Genomic DNA, 15,970 nt, shown 5'->3' with positions numbered 1-15,970 from the left:
GTCCTTGATTCACATTACCTGTCATGACTAGAGAGAGATAAACAAAACAAAGATAGTTCAACTGTTAATTACCCCCTTGCCACACACACACACACACACACACTGCTTAAACATAGTTACCATCATAAGCAAAAATTTACATTAAAAGGCGACAGGCACTTCCATTGAAGTCCTAAGTATGAGGTGCATCCTGAAAGTAATTGCCAAATCATTCTACTGCCACTGCAGCACTTGTGTTGTAGGTTCACACATTTCTCTGGTTCATTGTCTTGACACTGCAGCTCAATTTTGTGGTATTTATATTTGTTAGTGATCAGTCAAAATCTTTAGGACAACCTCTGAGCCCAGTGACTGTGAAGTGTGCTCTGTTATGTTTAGTTCCAACACACAGAACATTAAGCCACCTGAAATTCATCAACTTGTAGACATTTACGGTGAGAAAGTGGATGAGACAGTTGAAGAAACACTCATGACGAAGCATGTGTTGGACAGCCTTCTGTTGTCACTGATGGTATGGGTGAGAAAACACATGGTTCACAATAAGAATGTATTTCAAAAACTGTTTTGCATGACTCAGTCATAAATTGCTTAAATTTTTGTGAATTGCGTTTGAAAAATGCTTTCAAAATTATGTACCTTGGCAGAGTTTTGACATTTCAGCACTGAATACAGTGATAAGGAAGATGAGTTCTTAAATAGAATCGTGACTGGTGATGAAACTTGGGGTCTTCATGACACTCCAAAATAAAATCAACAATCTATGGAGTGAAGGAACTGACAGTCCGACAATCCTCCACCACCCCCAAAAAAGAAATCATAATGAAGTTGCAAGTGCAAAAAGTCAGGTGAAATGGATTCTGCGACCAACAAGGCATTCTGCTTGTTGAGTTCCTTCTCAGAGCTGAAACCATGAAAGCGGTATGATACTGCAAAACACCGAGAGAACTCCATCACACTATTCAAAACAAAAGATGCAAAACTCTCAATCGAATCATTATGATGCTTCATTTCTGCTGGTGGCACTGAAATCCTTACTAAACAATTCATTTGGGAACAGTGAGACCACCTGCCAATCAGTGCTGATCTCACATCTTCGGACTACCACTTCTACTTCATCATCAGTCAGGATGAAGGTGCTTGAACACCTATGATGATGTAAGCAAGTGTGATCAGCATTGGAGGTCTTAACTGGTATTATCTTTCTATGAAAAGGGCATAGAAAAGTTGGATTACTGCTATGACAAATGTCTGAACAGTGGTGGCTGTTACGGTCTGAAGAAATGTTTTCATGAGTCCTTTCCCACAATGGTACTTACTTTTCTGGCATGCCTTGTATATTTTAATGCCTTTTGGCATACCAGTGTGGGTATAAAAGCTGATGGAGAACACCCCACATCCTCTTCTTTACAGCAGTCACATAATGGGGATACTCAAGCCAATATGAACCACCTATTTTCTATCAGCAGCCATGTTTGACCATTAGGTTTGATCAGCATGTTGTTGAATCTTGTGGATCATACACAGGGTTATTCAGCTGCCCCTGCCATAAAGTTTTATGGAACCTGCAACATCTTCAAGAACCACACCCATGATTTTAATCTTCTCTCCTCCCTACATGCTCACTGTTAGTCCTGCAAAAACAATGAACAGAACCTTTTTGTATCAAAATTAACTACATTACCTTTTGTACTTTGTTGGACACCACACTTTCTGTGGCATTCAAGAAAAAAGGCATTTGAATGCCTGTCTTGTACTTTTTGTTAAATAATTCAAAAACTATGGCTTCTAGTAAAAATGTATCCCCTCCCCTCCCAAAAAGAAATGACTACATTAAATTTCCCACAAAAAGATCCTGTTCATTTCTTTATGTAGGACTAGTAATTTGCATGTAGTGGGTGAGAGAAATGAAAATCTTGCCCATGACATTTGTAGGCATTGCAAGTTGCATAAAACCCATGGGTAGGTGTAGTTTAATCATCGTGTACAGGTTTATCATGCCAAAAGAACTAATATAAGATTTCTCTGGCTTCATAAACAGCTCAAGAAACATTTTACACCACATTAATGTATAGTGTTTGCACTTTTCTTAATCAGAAAATCATTTCTCATTGCTTTCCTGACCACAGAAAATTCCTACACACAGCCAACTGTTTTTGTTGTTGTGGTCTTCAGTCCAAAGACTGGTTTGATGCAGCTCTCTATGCAAGCCTACATCTATTTGAACCTGCTTACTGTATTTCCCCTTCAACAGTTTTTCCTCCTCTCACTCAAATCCCACCAACACCAAATTGATGATTCCTCGATGCATCAGCGTATGTCTTATCAACCAGTTCCTTCTTTTACTCATGTTGTGCTGAAAATTTCTTTCAATACTATGTCCCTGGTAATTTGATTTGCAACTGCATAATTATTCCATTAGCCACCTCTAGGTGCAGTGCAGAGGGTGTCGAGTGCCAGTAGTAGTCATCTATCCACTTATTGACTACCTCTGTAACTTAGTGTTCACTGCTGCTGCCTATCATGGCGAGGACGCAGGTTTAGATTCCCTGTACTGCCAGGGAGTTTTCTGGGTGAGAGGATTGGGAAAGTGTACATTCACCCTTGTGATGCCAACTGAGGAACTCGAGGACAAGAAAACTGACACAGGCAGGATAGTGGTGTGCTGGACGTCATTGGTAAACGATGACACGGTGGTCGGCCAGTACCGATGGACAGAGTTTACCTTATGTTTTATCCACGAAATCATCAAAATTTCTTCCTAGAAACACATTTTTAAAGATACCATCCTTTTCTAGCTTCAACTGCTTGTTGTTCACATCTCGTTTCGGAGCAAGGCTACACTTCACGCAGATACCTCCAGAAAAGACTCCGTAACATTTACATCCACTCCTAACATATTCCTCTTTCTCAGATATACAGTGAAGCCTGCATTTTATATCCTCTCTGTGTCAGCCAAAATCAATTATTTTGTTACCCAAATAACAAAACACTTCTATTATCTTCAGTGTCTCATTTCCTAATCTGCGAGGTTTGTCCGAAAAATACATATAAAAGTTGCATAATAACTTTATTTTACAATTATTCAGGTATTACAATATGGTCTCCTTCAAAGTGCTCACCCTGAGACATGATACACTTCTGCCAACGCCATTTCCACTGTTGATAACATTGCTGAAAGTCTTCAGTTGTGATGTTGTTTAGTTGCCATGTCGTTTCCACATCTCCCAATGCCACACCATTACGCATTTTTGGGAACATGAAGAACTCACACGGGATTAAATCCAGTGGTGATTGAGCTTCGGGCCAAAAACACAACGAGCGACATGTGTGCGGGCGCATTCTTGTGATGAAGGGTCAAACTCTTCCCACAAGAGCTCCGAGACGTGTCAGAACTTCAACGTAAAAATTTCCGTTCACTCTCTTGCTGGGAGGGACAAATTCCTTGTGAACAATGCTCCAAGAATCAACACTGTCATCACATTGGACCTTGATTTTCGCGACTCTTTTGTTCTCGGTTCTCCTGCTAGTTTCCATTCCTTGCTTTGAGCTCCACATCGAATTTCTAATACCAGGACACGTCTTCAGTGATGACTCGGTTGAGAAAGTCACCTCATTCCTCTGCTTCCAACCAATCCCTACAGCACTCAACCCTCTTTGCTTTCTGTTCTGGTGTCAAGAGCTTCGGTACAATTTCTTCATTTCAAGTTTTTGTGAACAATTGTTTTGAGGGTTGACAGCTTGTCAGCAATCATTCTGTCAATCCACGGTCTTTAAGAACACAATCTGCTGCACACTCCCACCTTCACGCAGAGTGCTCTGACTCGAACTGAGCATTGATTTGATTGATTACAGCAGTAGTCTCACCTGATGGTGACTGCAACCTGTAACATAAAGACATTATTCAACCTTTATACGTATTTTCCGGACAAACCTCGTATAATGGACAATGAAAAACTTCCAATTCTAGTTAGTTATATTAGTTGTTCCATGGATCATGAACACGATTCTTTCGTAATGATGTGGAATGTGTCACCTGCCATATTCTCCAGATCTGACTGGGTCAGACTTTTTCCTTGTCCCAAACCGAAAAAAAATACCTCAAAGGATGATGATGATGCAGTGACTGATGCTTTGTTGCAATTGAAATCAAAGATCTTTTCTTTGAATGGTTTGCAGAAGTTATCTGAGCATGCCTCCAAGTGTATTGGTGTACACAGGTATTATATATACAAATAAATTTATATTATGAAATTTCTTTCACTCTTTATTTGTTAGGGTAGAAGCTTTTTCACCCCTCCTCGTACAGCTTTCAAATGCAAACTCGCTGATCATTCCTCGTTATTCATTCCGCATCTCCTGATTCAACTTGACTACATTCCATTATTCTTGTCTTATGTTCATCTTAGAACTGCTCTTTAACACACTACCCATTCCACTGTCTGCCTCCTTAGCTGTGCCATTCGACTAACTGCCAGCGATTTTTCCTCGGGGGGGGGGGGGGGGGGGGGGGGGGGGACTGTGACTGGTACAAAATGCAGTCAGTCTTGTGAGGAGCTGCTTGACCGAGTAGTAGTGGTTTCACAGTAAAAAAAAATCCTAGGACAGAGGTGTGCTGACCAGCTGCCCCTCCATGTTGCATCACATCACACCACACCACTGGCAGGGGGCAATATGTCGGTTGGTGGAATTTTAGCATTTTTAAAACAACCAACGGAAATTCCAGGTAGGAATGTCAAAAATTTCTGATTTTTATCCCTTCCATTCCATTCAACTTATCTTCCAAGACCCTTCCTGCCTCTGATATCAAGAGCTTTATTTCTTCTCTCTTCCTGTGTATTATAAGAGTCCCGTTACTCACTCCAAACAACAAGAAAATATTGAAACGATGTAACACTTGTTTGTCAGAACTGTCTGAAGTGTAATGTTGGGATATGACACTGTAGGATAGAGTTCCAATGACATTTGTTGCATAACCTAGAAAACAGTATCAACAATCATCGACATGATTTGAAGTATTTTGTGGCTCAGCTCACCATCCAAATATATTTAGAAGTACAATTCATGTGGGCTCTAGGTCATATAGTTTCAGTTAATATCTTGACTTGCTGATGAAACAACATTGTAGCTTTTGATAAGCCCAATTCTCCAAATGTAATCAACAGCTAAACCAAATTTCTAAAGCTTTGGCAACTGGCTAAAAAAGAGTCACTGATTTCAAAGTTGCAGAAGTATAAAAGCAAATTACAGTTCATGATATACACTGAGTTCACATTACTCAGTCCAACAGATAAAACTGCACTTGGTTCCATGTGACATCAAGTCCAAGACAACTACTCTCATTCAGTAACCTCACTAAAACTATTGAGAAAGTTAACAACGATAGCACAACTCAACTCACGGGTGCAAAGCATCAAAGGTACATTTTTACAATATTAACTTCAGGAACTATTCTAGTGGTTATGAAAAATTATAACAGTTTCTATTTGATACAGAAGTGCTATGAGGCATTTTCATAACCAAATAATTTGAAAATGTGAAACACATGAAATTTATAATCTCAAACATCAAAGAAACAGAAAGAAATTTCAAACAAAATATCAATCCAAAAGGCTTCCATTTTTGAACAGCAGATTTGCAATTATTGAAAAAACATAGCTGAAAATTTAATGGAATCAGATACTTTGTTGGCCAGAATATTTATCATAATCTACTATTGAACAGAAGTATCTGTGAGACAGATTCATTAAAATCTTCAACCGTGTTGTCTGTAAACATGCTCTGAAGGATCATTTCAGGCTTATCTACATTGTGAGTGTATAGCAGCATGATAAGTTGCCTGTCAATTTGTCATACACCACAGTGACATCATTCAAACAGAGAACCACTACTGTGAGACAAACCATCTTCCAGTGGTAGCCTGGAGTCGACAACCTGTTTAGAGCATAAGAGTTGTGGCTCATAGGCACCCACAAGAAAATGCAAAAGAGCTGTGCACTGCCCATTTAGAAGGCAGCTGTATTAGTACAGACCAGACACCAAGTTTTTTCTGAACTAAATCGGGATATTTTTTAAAAAACCAAGACTAAACACACACAGGCTACAATTCAATGTTTTTTTTTTTTTTTTTTTTTACCTTATTGAGATTTTTGCTCACTTTTCAATCTCCTTCATAGAATCTTCTCTTCTTCCTCAATAAAACTGGAGACATGTAAATCACTAAACCATCTTCATTATTATTATTATTATTTCAGCTTCTAATGTTGCTGCTGGGAAAAGGTTCCTCTCAGCTCACCAAGTGTTCACCATCATCTGAAACAAAACGGAAAAGTTTTAAGAAGTTGTCATAGTTTTCATAACAACGAAAAAAAATTCCTTCCACTAATCAGATTTCAGCTTGAAAAGTTCTTCTCTTCATCCTTGAGAAAGTTCTTTAACTGCACACATTCTTCAAACATCAAATCCCCATCTGCAAGAAATAACTTCTAGATATTCTGAAACTGAGCTCTGTTTCACTGTCAGTGAAAATGGTTTGAAAGTCCTGTAGACACTTTCTTCAGAGTCAAATCATTTTTCAACATAGTTTAGACTGTGCTGCAAGTAAACTGCCATTTTGTTGTGGTTTGCCTACTTTGTTCCTTTGTTGTCCTCGGTGTCTACATACTGGCTGAAAACATAGGGGTGTGCAGTACTGTCTACTGTAAATGATGTAGCCGACAGATGCACACTTGCGTTTCACAGTCTTCTACTTTCACTTTTCACATCCTCCCAATAATACACAGTTATGTATGGCCAGTGCACAACTTCCCATTTATATTTGTTTATAAGTCCACATCGGAATTAAAGTTACATAAAAATGACTGATTTTTGCCCTATAATAAAAGATACTAGCTAGGAATACTCAATATAAATTAGAAAATCAATTACACAGACAAAATTCAACCTGAGGGGGCTGCCTTTCTCTTTTATGAAAATGCAGATTACAATTCACATATGTTAATGGTAATTAGTTGAAAGTGAAGAAACAAATTTGAAGGAGGCATATTGCAAAACAAGGGGGAAGTAAAAATTATCCCAGCTTCCTTCGTCACAATTTCTCTTTCGAATGTTTTGATCAGATCATCATGACGACTAAGGCTGCCACAGGGGAAGGAAACTGCACAACCCTATTCAATTTTTTCAGCAGAGAATTACAAAGCACTGTCACGATTGACCTCTGATGCACTACTCGAAAACAATGGCTATTTAGTCAAGTATGGCCACTTAGCGCTGTTAATAAAAGGAGGAGTTTAAGTCAGTAACTCATACAAGACTGCCCCTCATTAGAAATTGGTAATGAGCAATTTGAAGTGAAGACCACATCATTTTATATAATGTTGTCCATTTTTATGTAACCAGGAATTTTATCTATCCCAACAAAGTACAGTTGGGAGTTGGGTTTCCAACCAGATATCTGGGATATCAGGCAACTATGGTCAAGACAGAATCCAAGTCTCCACATTATCAATGTGGCCTCAGATAGCACTAGCATCCCTCCCCCAAAGCATTGGTCTGTGGAGTTGGGTATGGGAAAACACAGAATGGGTACTCAGTCAGCAGAGTAGGATTCCATTCACTGATGCATCCAGGAGTAACCTGACATCTGATGATTGTCAAAGAAAGGTGTGAAAGCAGCAGGAAACTATGAGACTTCAGAAAGAAAGTTACCTGTTACTATGGCAGACTGAGTAACTTTTACTGTATGCTGCAATACAATTCAAAGTGATGCAGATACTACTTTTCACTACAGTCACTAAAACCTGTAAACAACAATTGTAACAGCCCACAAACTGTTCAGTTTCTTGAAAATATAAACGTGTGCCTCAGTCATGGAACAATTTGAGGATTGCTGTGTGAATTTCCTCTTTGATGGAAAATCTCTTTCCTGTCAAATATCCACTGAGCTTGCTGGAAAGACTGAATGGTCTTCATCAAATTGTTGGCACTGTTTCACTACGACTGGATGCTACATTGCATTGCACCATGCACTGCAAGAATTCCATGGCGAATTTGTGTGCAATTTGTATGTTTGGCTAACAAGAAACTTACTGTTCCTTGTACCTCAACTTTGGAGAGCCATTTCACTCCCACAATGTGATGAACCTGTTGTCCGTACTGCAGCAGAATTGTCTCTCAGGAAATTGGTAACATGCCCACTCTTCTGAAAGGGTGCCGTGTCTGTTGCGTAACTTAATTTCAGAAGTCCCTGTACCTCAAGTATGTCTCTTGAATGAATCAATAACCATCCAAGACCATTTCTTCAGCAATTCCTTTGGATCAGTGCTCATTGTGTAGAAGCAGAAGAAGATACATTCATGTGTGTGAGTCATGAGGCAACGGTTCAAATCTGTGTTCTGTAACTAGTGCAACATTATTTAATAATTCTCCTGATACTGTCTTACTATCACATTTTTACTGTTAAATGTTTGTTTGCTGATGGGGTGGTAGGGTCAACCAATAACCCTCTGGAAATTTATGCAGTGAGATAATCTCAAGCCTATTTGGGGCCCACCCAAACAGAACCCTGCTTGCCCCAGTACAGCATATTCCATAGCAGTTACTCAGTAATGATTGTTTCACTCCCCCAACCCTTATTGACAAATGGTGCATTTTCAAAATTATTTTTCTCCTACAATGTTCACAGTTCAGCCAATAAGATCAAAATCCCATGCACTATGACGTACAATGTTCCATTACTGTGTCATTGGATGGTAGGCAAAAGTATGTCCAGAGCTTAGAGTAGCAATCGACTGTTCGTGTTAACAAGTCCCCAGCTCATGAAATCCATGTTTGACAAATGTGCACCCAGTCAATGAGACTGATCTCATCAAGATGGTCAACATTTGTCATGACCCAAAAATCAAAAGTAGCGTGTTTTCTGGAAGATGAGGAAGGCAATTGTAACCTGAGAGCTTTTATCATCTGCTTTTCTGGGGTTCCCATTGCACAGAATTAGTTCATGCTGACTATTTACTGAACTTTGTTGCTGCCTTAATCCTCAACAAAATTTTATATGAGGAGCTTACACACAAAAGCAAACATGTCAGGAATTTAAAATAAATGAGACACAGAATGGAACAAAACAAACAGGATAAGCAGAACCTAGATAATCATACAATTTAAGTGAAATCAAATATTTGCCAAGATACAAGCCTAGGAAAATACATCTGTGTCCACATACACATTTTGTGTGAAGGATAACTAATCCATTACATCCAGTCGAGTGATTTCCATTCCAGTCACACTGTTTCTCTAATGCAGAGCAACTGTTTGTGCTTCCGTGCTCCCTCATAATATGTTGCATAGCACTACTTTTTATTATTATTAAAAGGACACAGTTACTTATGCACTGACTCCACTTTTGATAGAATAGGAAAACTTCTAAGAAAAAGGCCCACAATTGTAACAAAAGAGGAATACAATGAGATCTACAATCAGTGACTCAGCTAAGAAACCTTGCTCGCCGATGTACATCTTGTAGGTCCTTAGATAGGGATTTCACATTAAATATGTGAAATAAAATGCATTTCCATACACAAGTACAAAGCTATGGGAAACACTCATACTGATGTTGAGACAAATGCATTCTAGAAGTCCCAACTAGATGTAAAAGAGCAGATGAACCACTACAAAACCCTTTCCTTGGACAAAAGCCCAAGTACTTTTCAGCCATCCAGTCTAAGATAATAGGAAAAAAGATGTTGATGGTTTACAGTAAACTATTTTTTAAGAAGCCTGCCAAAATCACTAGTACTTAAGTTGGAACACAACCATCACCGATGATATTTCCATGTTACTTGTGACTGTTAAGAAAATTATTCTTTTTTGCATGTAACACTTACGTCAAAGAATACTTCTAAAGATAGTTAATGCCACAGTTACGTCATTTTATTCTGGCATGGTGATCTGAAACATTTTAAATAATAAACCTGAAATTTGAATAAAATATTGGAAACGAATATTAGTACTATAGTGGCCACTTTACAGTTTTTTCTATGGTATCACATACTACACTATAAAAATATGTGAAATGATATGATATGGTATAACAAGCACTATACAATAAGAGGTAAGTTATTTTGAAAGAAAGAAGAAGATTTTTGGTTTTGAAAATCGCTCATGGTTCATGTAATGAGAACATGTCCATATTTAAATGTGCTTTTTAAAGGAATATTTTCATTGTAGATTTGATTTACAGATATCAACTGCCTTTTGGCCTAAAAGTAAAAGGCATTCACACTGCAGTATGCTATTTTCATTCTTATGTATGCCCAAAATAAGTTTCATGTTGACTGTGATAAATTGCATTTAGTAGATATGTTCATTTTTGGATGTCACCTTCTCATAATTTGCTTGGGCCTTTGCCCCGCTTCAACACGGGGTTGACCCTGTTACTATAGAGTTGGCAATGTTAGTGTCACAGAGTGTTGTTGCCATGCCAGATGCCCTTCTTGTCACCATCATGTACCCCCCAGGACAGAAGTAATGTACCCTAGCTGTCTGCGTCTAGTGTAAGCCATGAAATAGTGCGAATGTTTTTCAGATGTCTGTAAGTTGTGTAACTGAGGTGGTACATGGGGACCAGCCCAGTATTTACCATGTGGGATGTGGAAAACTGCCTAAAAACCACATTCAGGCATGCCGTCCCTCGTTGTTAACCTGCTGGGCTGATTCAGTCCGGGGCCGGCGCGCCTACCCAAGTCCAGGAAGCAGCACATCAGTGCTCGTGGGTAACCTGTTGTTTCCTTCTCAGAAATTCATCTATGGAATAGCACTTGTCAACTTTCATTATCATCCAGCACCTTGTTAATTAAAGGGAGGTGATCAAATATTTTTATGGCTGCATGATATGCTTCTTTCTGTGCTACAACAAGATTAAGTCCCACTGTTTTCCTCCTAGTATTGTATTTATGAATGCTAGTATTATTTTCAAATTGTGCTGATCCTTCAAAACAAACTTTGTAAGAGTGTATGTGTTGTGAGGCTACCTAATTTCTTTATCTATGTGAAGTTTGAGGATAGGCACTGTGCGTGTGTGTAGGGGGATGGGGAGGGGGAGGGGTCAGAGGCCCCCATTCTAAATATGACATCAATGAAAGAAGGAAGTTAAATTTTCTAGTGATGTCATTGCCACTTATGGCAATCAAATTTAGAGCAAATGTTGCTGCACTCAGTTTTATAATTCTTGTTCTCATCACTATGTACCCCCAAGTATTTTTAACAATCAGTCTTCACATATTTCTTTTCCGTAATGCTTCATTATTAGTGATGATTTGTCTTTCCTTGTACAAAACTGAATAAGATGCCTTTTCTTTGTAAATGATGTGCTAGACCATTTATTGAGAACCAATGAATGACACTTTCGAATATTTCATTTATTGCTCCATCTGATATCGAGGTCGGTTATCGTGCTTTTGAGGTGAATTAAGAGAACTATTTTGCCTTTATCAGTAAAGTTTCAGGCAATTACCCTTCATCAAATTCATGTTTAGACCTAGAGAAGACAATTCTGGTCTATAAAGTGTGTCACAATTCAGAAATGTTAACTGTGTTCTTTAATGCTTCAACAGATTGTTATCCATAATAAAGGCCTGCAAGTAAGTGCATTTGCCTTGCAACCATTCCAGAAAATGGGAATGGTGTGTCCTTTTCAGTCACAATGCCTTGTTGCTCCAGTGATATACAATTAACTGCCACAAGAGGAGGGGATCTCAGACTAGATTACATTAATTATTTATTCCACAGACCCACAAAAGAGGGTATCCTCCTGGGTGTGGAACATGTCCAACAGTATTGGAATAGTACCTCAGAATCAAACGAAACAGGAGGTCCTGCCTGAGACCCAGGTATAGCTGCTTTCATTAAATGAAACTATATGGTTCCAGAGAGGAATCCCCATTTCATTCAAAACTGAGGTGCTATTCCATGACAGTTTGACATCCTCTGTGGTGCTCTTTGTGTTTTGGGGAAATAAGTGGACTGAGTTGTGAACAGGATTTTGGACTGAGGAGGGAGGCATGCTGGGGCAAACAGTGCAGAGCCACTGTGCCAGGGTGGTGTAGTGGTTCGTGCATCTGCCCAGTGAGCAGAGGATCTGGGTTCAAATTTTCATTCATCTCTTCAGTCTACATGTATACTGCATAGTTGGTTGAGACTTGTAAAGGTCCATGGAACCATAAAGTTTCTTTTCTTTTTGATGATCATTCATATCAATGTTATTTTCAGTTTCAAGTGACAACTGAAAGAACAAACTAATAGTCTTATCTCCCTTAATAATACACTTTTTGGCGACAGAGAGAATACAGGCAAATGATTTAATAGTGATGCATCATCATCTAATCCAATTTAGTTAGTAGGATACATGTTCTATGGATCATAATGATGAGGAATGAGTCATTTTACATTCATTTGCAAATTAATTTATGCATATGGTTACATTATGAACATTTCTAATGTTGAGAATATCATGATTTTGCCATGTATAAAAAAATATGAGGCGTACATAAAGACCACAAACACTTTCAGTTATTTATTGCACAAGAACCAAACAGTGTGCAGCTATCATACATGTGTCATTTCAAAGAGACACTGAAAGTTTTTTTTTAATGTATACCACCACAGTGTAGTTTCGTAACTTGAGGATAGTCACCAAAAGTCACAAACGTGGTGTGTTGGCGTCCAACAAAAACTAGTGTGGTAAGGAGCCACCAACAAGGAAGGCCATTTACCACTGGCACAACAAATTTGTTATGATGGGTTGCTTGTGCCCGGGAAAGAGAAGCAGACGTCCCAGTGTGAGTGAAGTGAATGAGGAGTGCATACGAGAGTCATCTATAAGGAGTCCGAGAAAATCTGTGCGTCGTGCATCCCATGATCTCAAAATAGCTCCAATGACATAGTGAAAAGTCCTGCTATAGAGGGTGTCAATGAAATCATTCAAACTGGAGCTAGTGCAGGAACTCAATGATGATGACAAAGAGAAGCATTCAGAGTTGCAAAAACTGAATGGGGATGGTAATGGCTTTGATTACATAATATTTAGCAGGGAAGCCACTTTTCACACTAATGGGAAAGTGAACAGGCATAATTGTCATATCTGGGGGTACAAAGCATCCACACAAATGCATTGAATTTGAGCATGAGTCCCCAAAAGTAAATGTTTTTTGTGCCTTGTCGTACCAAAAACAGTACAGGCAATTCTTCTTCACTGAGAGCACTGTTACTGGATATTCCTACTTGGATGTGTTGCAGCAATGGCTGATACCTCAAATGCAACTGGACCCTTCATTCATTTTTCAGCAGGATGGAGCTCCAACCCATTTGCATCGTGAAGTTTGTGGGTGTCTGAACACAGAGCTGCTGCATCGATGGATCGGCCTTGCTACAGAAGAGGACAGGTGTTTCACTAAATGGTTCCCCAATCACCACATCTCACTCCATGTGACTTTTTTCTGTGGGGACTCATTAAAGATCTGGTGTATGTACTGCCTCTACCACATGATGAAGCAGTGCCCCGTTTGTTTGGAAGTTTTTTTACAGTTTCGCTTCAAATTGCAATATGTATGATATCTGTACAATGTTTAGTTCTTGTGCAGTAATTACTTGAAAGTGTTCCTGGACTTTATATAGGGTGTACATAAAGTATGATAGGAGTGGCAGGCTTGTTAACATGGTGCTGGAACATACAATGGTAGCTAACGAAAAGCTCTGTTTGATGTGTTGCAGACACTACTGGCTATAACAACTCCCAAATTTAGGTATTTAAATATTATTCTAATGTTATCGTAAGATAAGGCATAGTATTCATTATACTATTGTTAAAAACAGCATTGTTTATTAAACATGTTATCTTCTATATGAACCGTAAAAATTGTATACATTTCATTTAAATTTGTTGCCAATTTGTTTCAGCTATTGCCACATGATGTACAGTCACTTCAACTTAAAAAATATACGAAAAAGGAGACATAAACATTTTTTTCAAGGCACTTTCTTGATCCTAAATTACCACAGCATTACATTTAAATGTTTAGCAGCCAATACCATTTTTCACAGCACCTGATAATTCTTGTAACTGTACCCAAGATGTAGTCTGGAATGTCTGAAACACCATTATCATTAGTTACCTTTATAATTCAGTCAATATATGTATTATTTTTTACTTTTAAACACATTTGGCAAAATAAAATGGATTTTTTCTTTAGCAACAGTCCTTCTCACACAGGCAAGCAAAGCGACAAACATTTCATCCTGGTTACTGTAAATGCACTCCAAGAACTAGCACCTCTACTTTGAGCAGTACTGTACTCTGTTTCACCCATAGCAGTTCACTATACCAGACTGCAGACAGAATGTTCACCACATCTTGTACTTTTTCTGTAAAATGTATGTGTTTCTGACCCTGCACAATTTGTCAGATACTCCAAGCAGTACACACTTTTAGTATTAATCAATTCCCAGGGTAGCTTGCTTGGAATCATTTCAGTTCAGACACTCATTCCATGTTCCATGTGATCTTCACTGTCTTGGGGTGATTTCCATGCTTCAATGTAGCAAGCTGTACAATGATAACTGTAACTGAATGCAGAAAATTAAGAATTGGAAATATAACAATAACAGACACAGTGTAATCCAATGAGCAATTGTACGTTCACTCACTCATTTATATATCAGCTTTGTATTCAATTGGAGGTTTTTTCCCCCATCATTTGTAATGAATAACCATGTCTCTGAGCTGGCAATTATAATACCAACACTTCTAGGGATACGAGTTGTGACATTTCACACCTTCCAAAAGCACATGAAAATATTCTGAATTCAAATTTTGAAGATGGAACATTTTGGTGCTACATAGGCACTGTAATACACAGATGGAACACGATTCAACAGCAGAAACATATTACAAAATTAGATACTGTTATAAAGAGAAGATCCCTGATTTTGTTGTAGCAACTCAATATCATTCCTGTGTTTAGTCACTTCTCTGCCAATTCAGTTACAGTTACCTTGACAGAGAGAACACTTAAAATAGCAGTATGTCTGTGCTAGTAGTAAGTGGCATACATTCTAATCTCTTACAAAGGTTGAATTTCAATCACAGAATTCCATTTCTGAGGTTTGGAAGCAGTTTATGTTGGGATCACTATAAAACCACGTACATGCTACTTGGGCCCTTGAGATGTGCCAATGACTCGGATGGCTTGCTGTCAGATGCATTTTGATCTTTTTGGGTGTCTAAGGGCTGTGGTCCAGATGATCACACACATTGTCTGCGAATTTTAGATGCTAAAGTGAAGAAAAGTTTTCAGTCACAGCTATTGATTTGCGTTAACACAGGGATTTAACTTTGAGTATTGCACCATAAACCTGTTTTGATAGTAAAACATGCAAAAACTAAGCTCATTCTTCACCCAGAGAGGTGCTGGTGAGTCTCCACAACACTGGTGGCCTTTACCTAAGAGGGTTCCATTTAAATAGGTCTCATTTCTTTTGCTGCCTTTGTACACTGTGTGTACCTAGAAGTGAGTTTCTATACTTGTTCAAGTTCATGCTGTATTGCATCCTAATAAGATGGAAGGAGGAGGTCGGAATTGAAAAAAGTGCTGTAATTGTAGCTCTGCATCACAAAGGCTATTCTAGTAACAAATTTTGGCCTAACCAAGCCTACGGTAGTGTATACATTGCTCTGGTGCCAGCTCAAGTGTTTGACAATCTGGAAGACCCTGAGTAACACGGTAAAGCAAAGATTAGTTCCTATGTGTACAGAGTAAATGTGAAGAATCCTCCTGCACCTATAATTAATAATAAAGTAAACAATATGTGAGAAGCTCCAACCTTTGTCTCAGCAGAGCAATGCCATTTGTGTGACCATGACTTACATGGATGGATAGAGAGAAGTTGAATTGATTGCAATGGGTGCAGCAATGGTCCAAGG

The sequence above is a fragment of the Schistocerca gregaria genome, unplaced genomic scaffold (assembly GCF_023897955.1).
Source record: "Schistocerca gregaria isolate iqSchGreg1 unplaced genomic scaffold, iqSchGreg1.2 ptg000352l, whole genome shotgun sequence".
Classification (NCBI taxonomy): domain Eukaryota; kingdom Metazoa; phylum Arthropoda; class Insecta; order Orthoptera; family Acrididae; genus Schistocerca; species Schistocerca gregaria.
Note: the sequence above shows the minus strand (reverse complement) of the source record.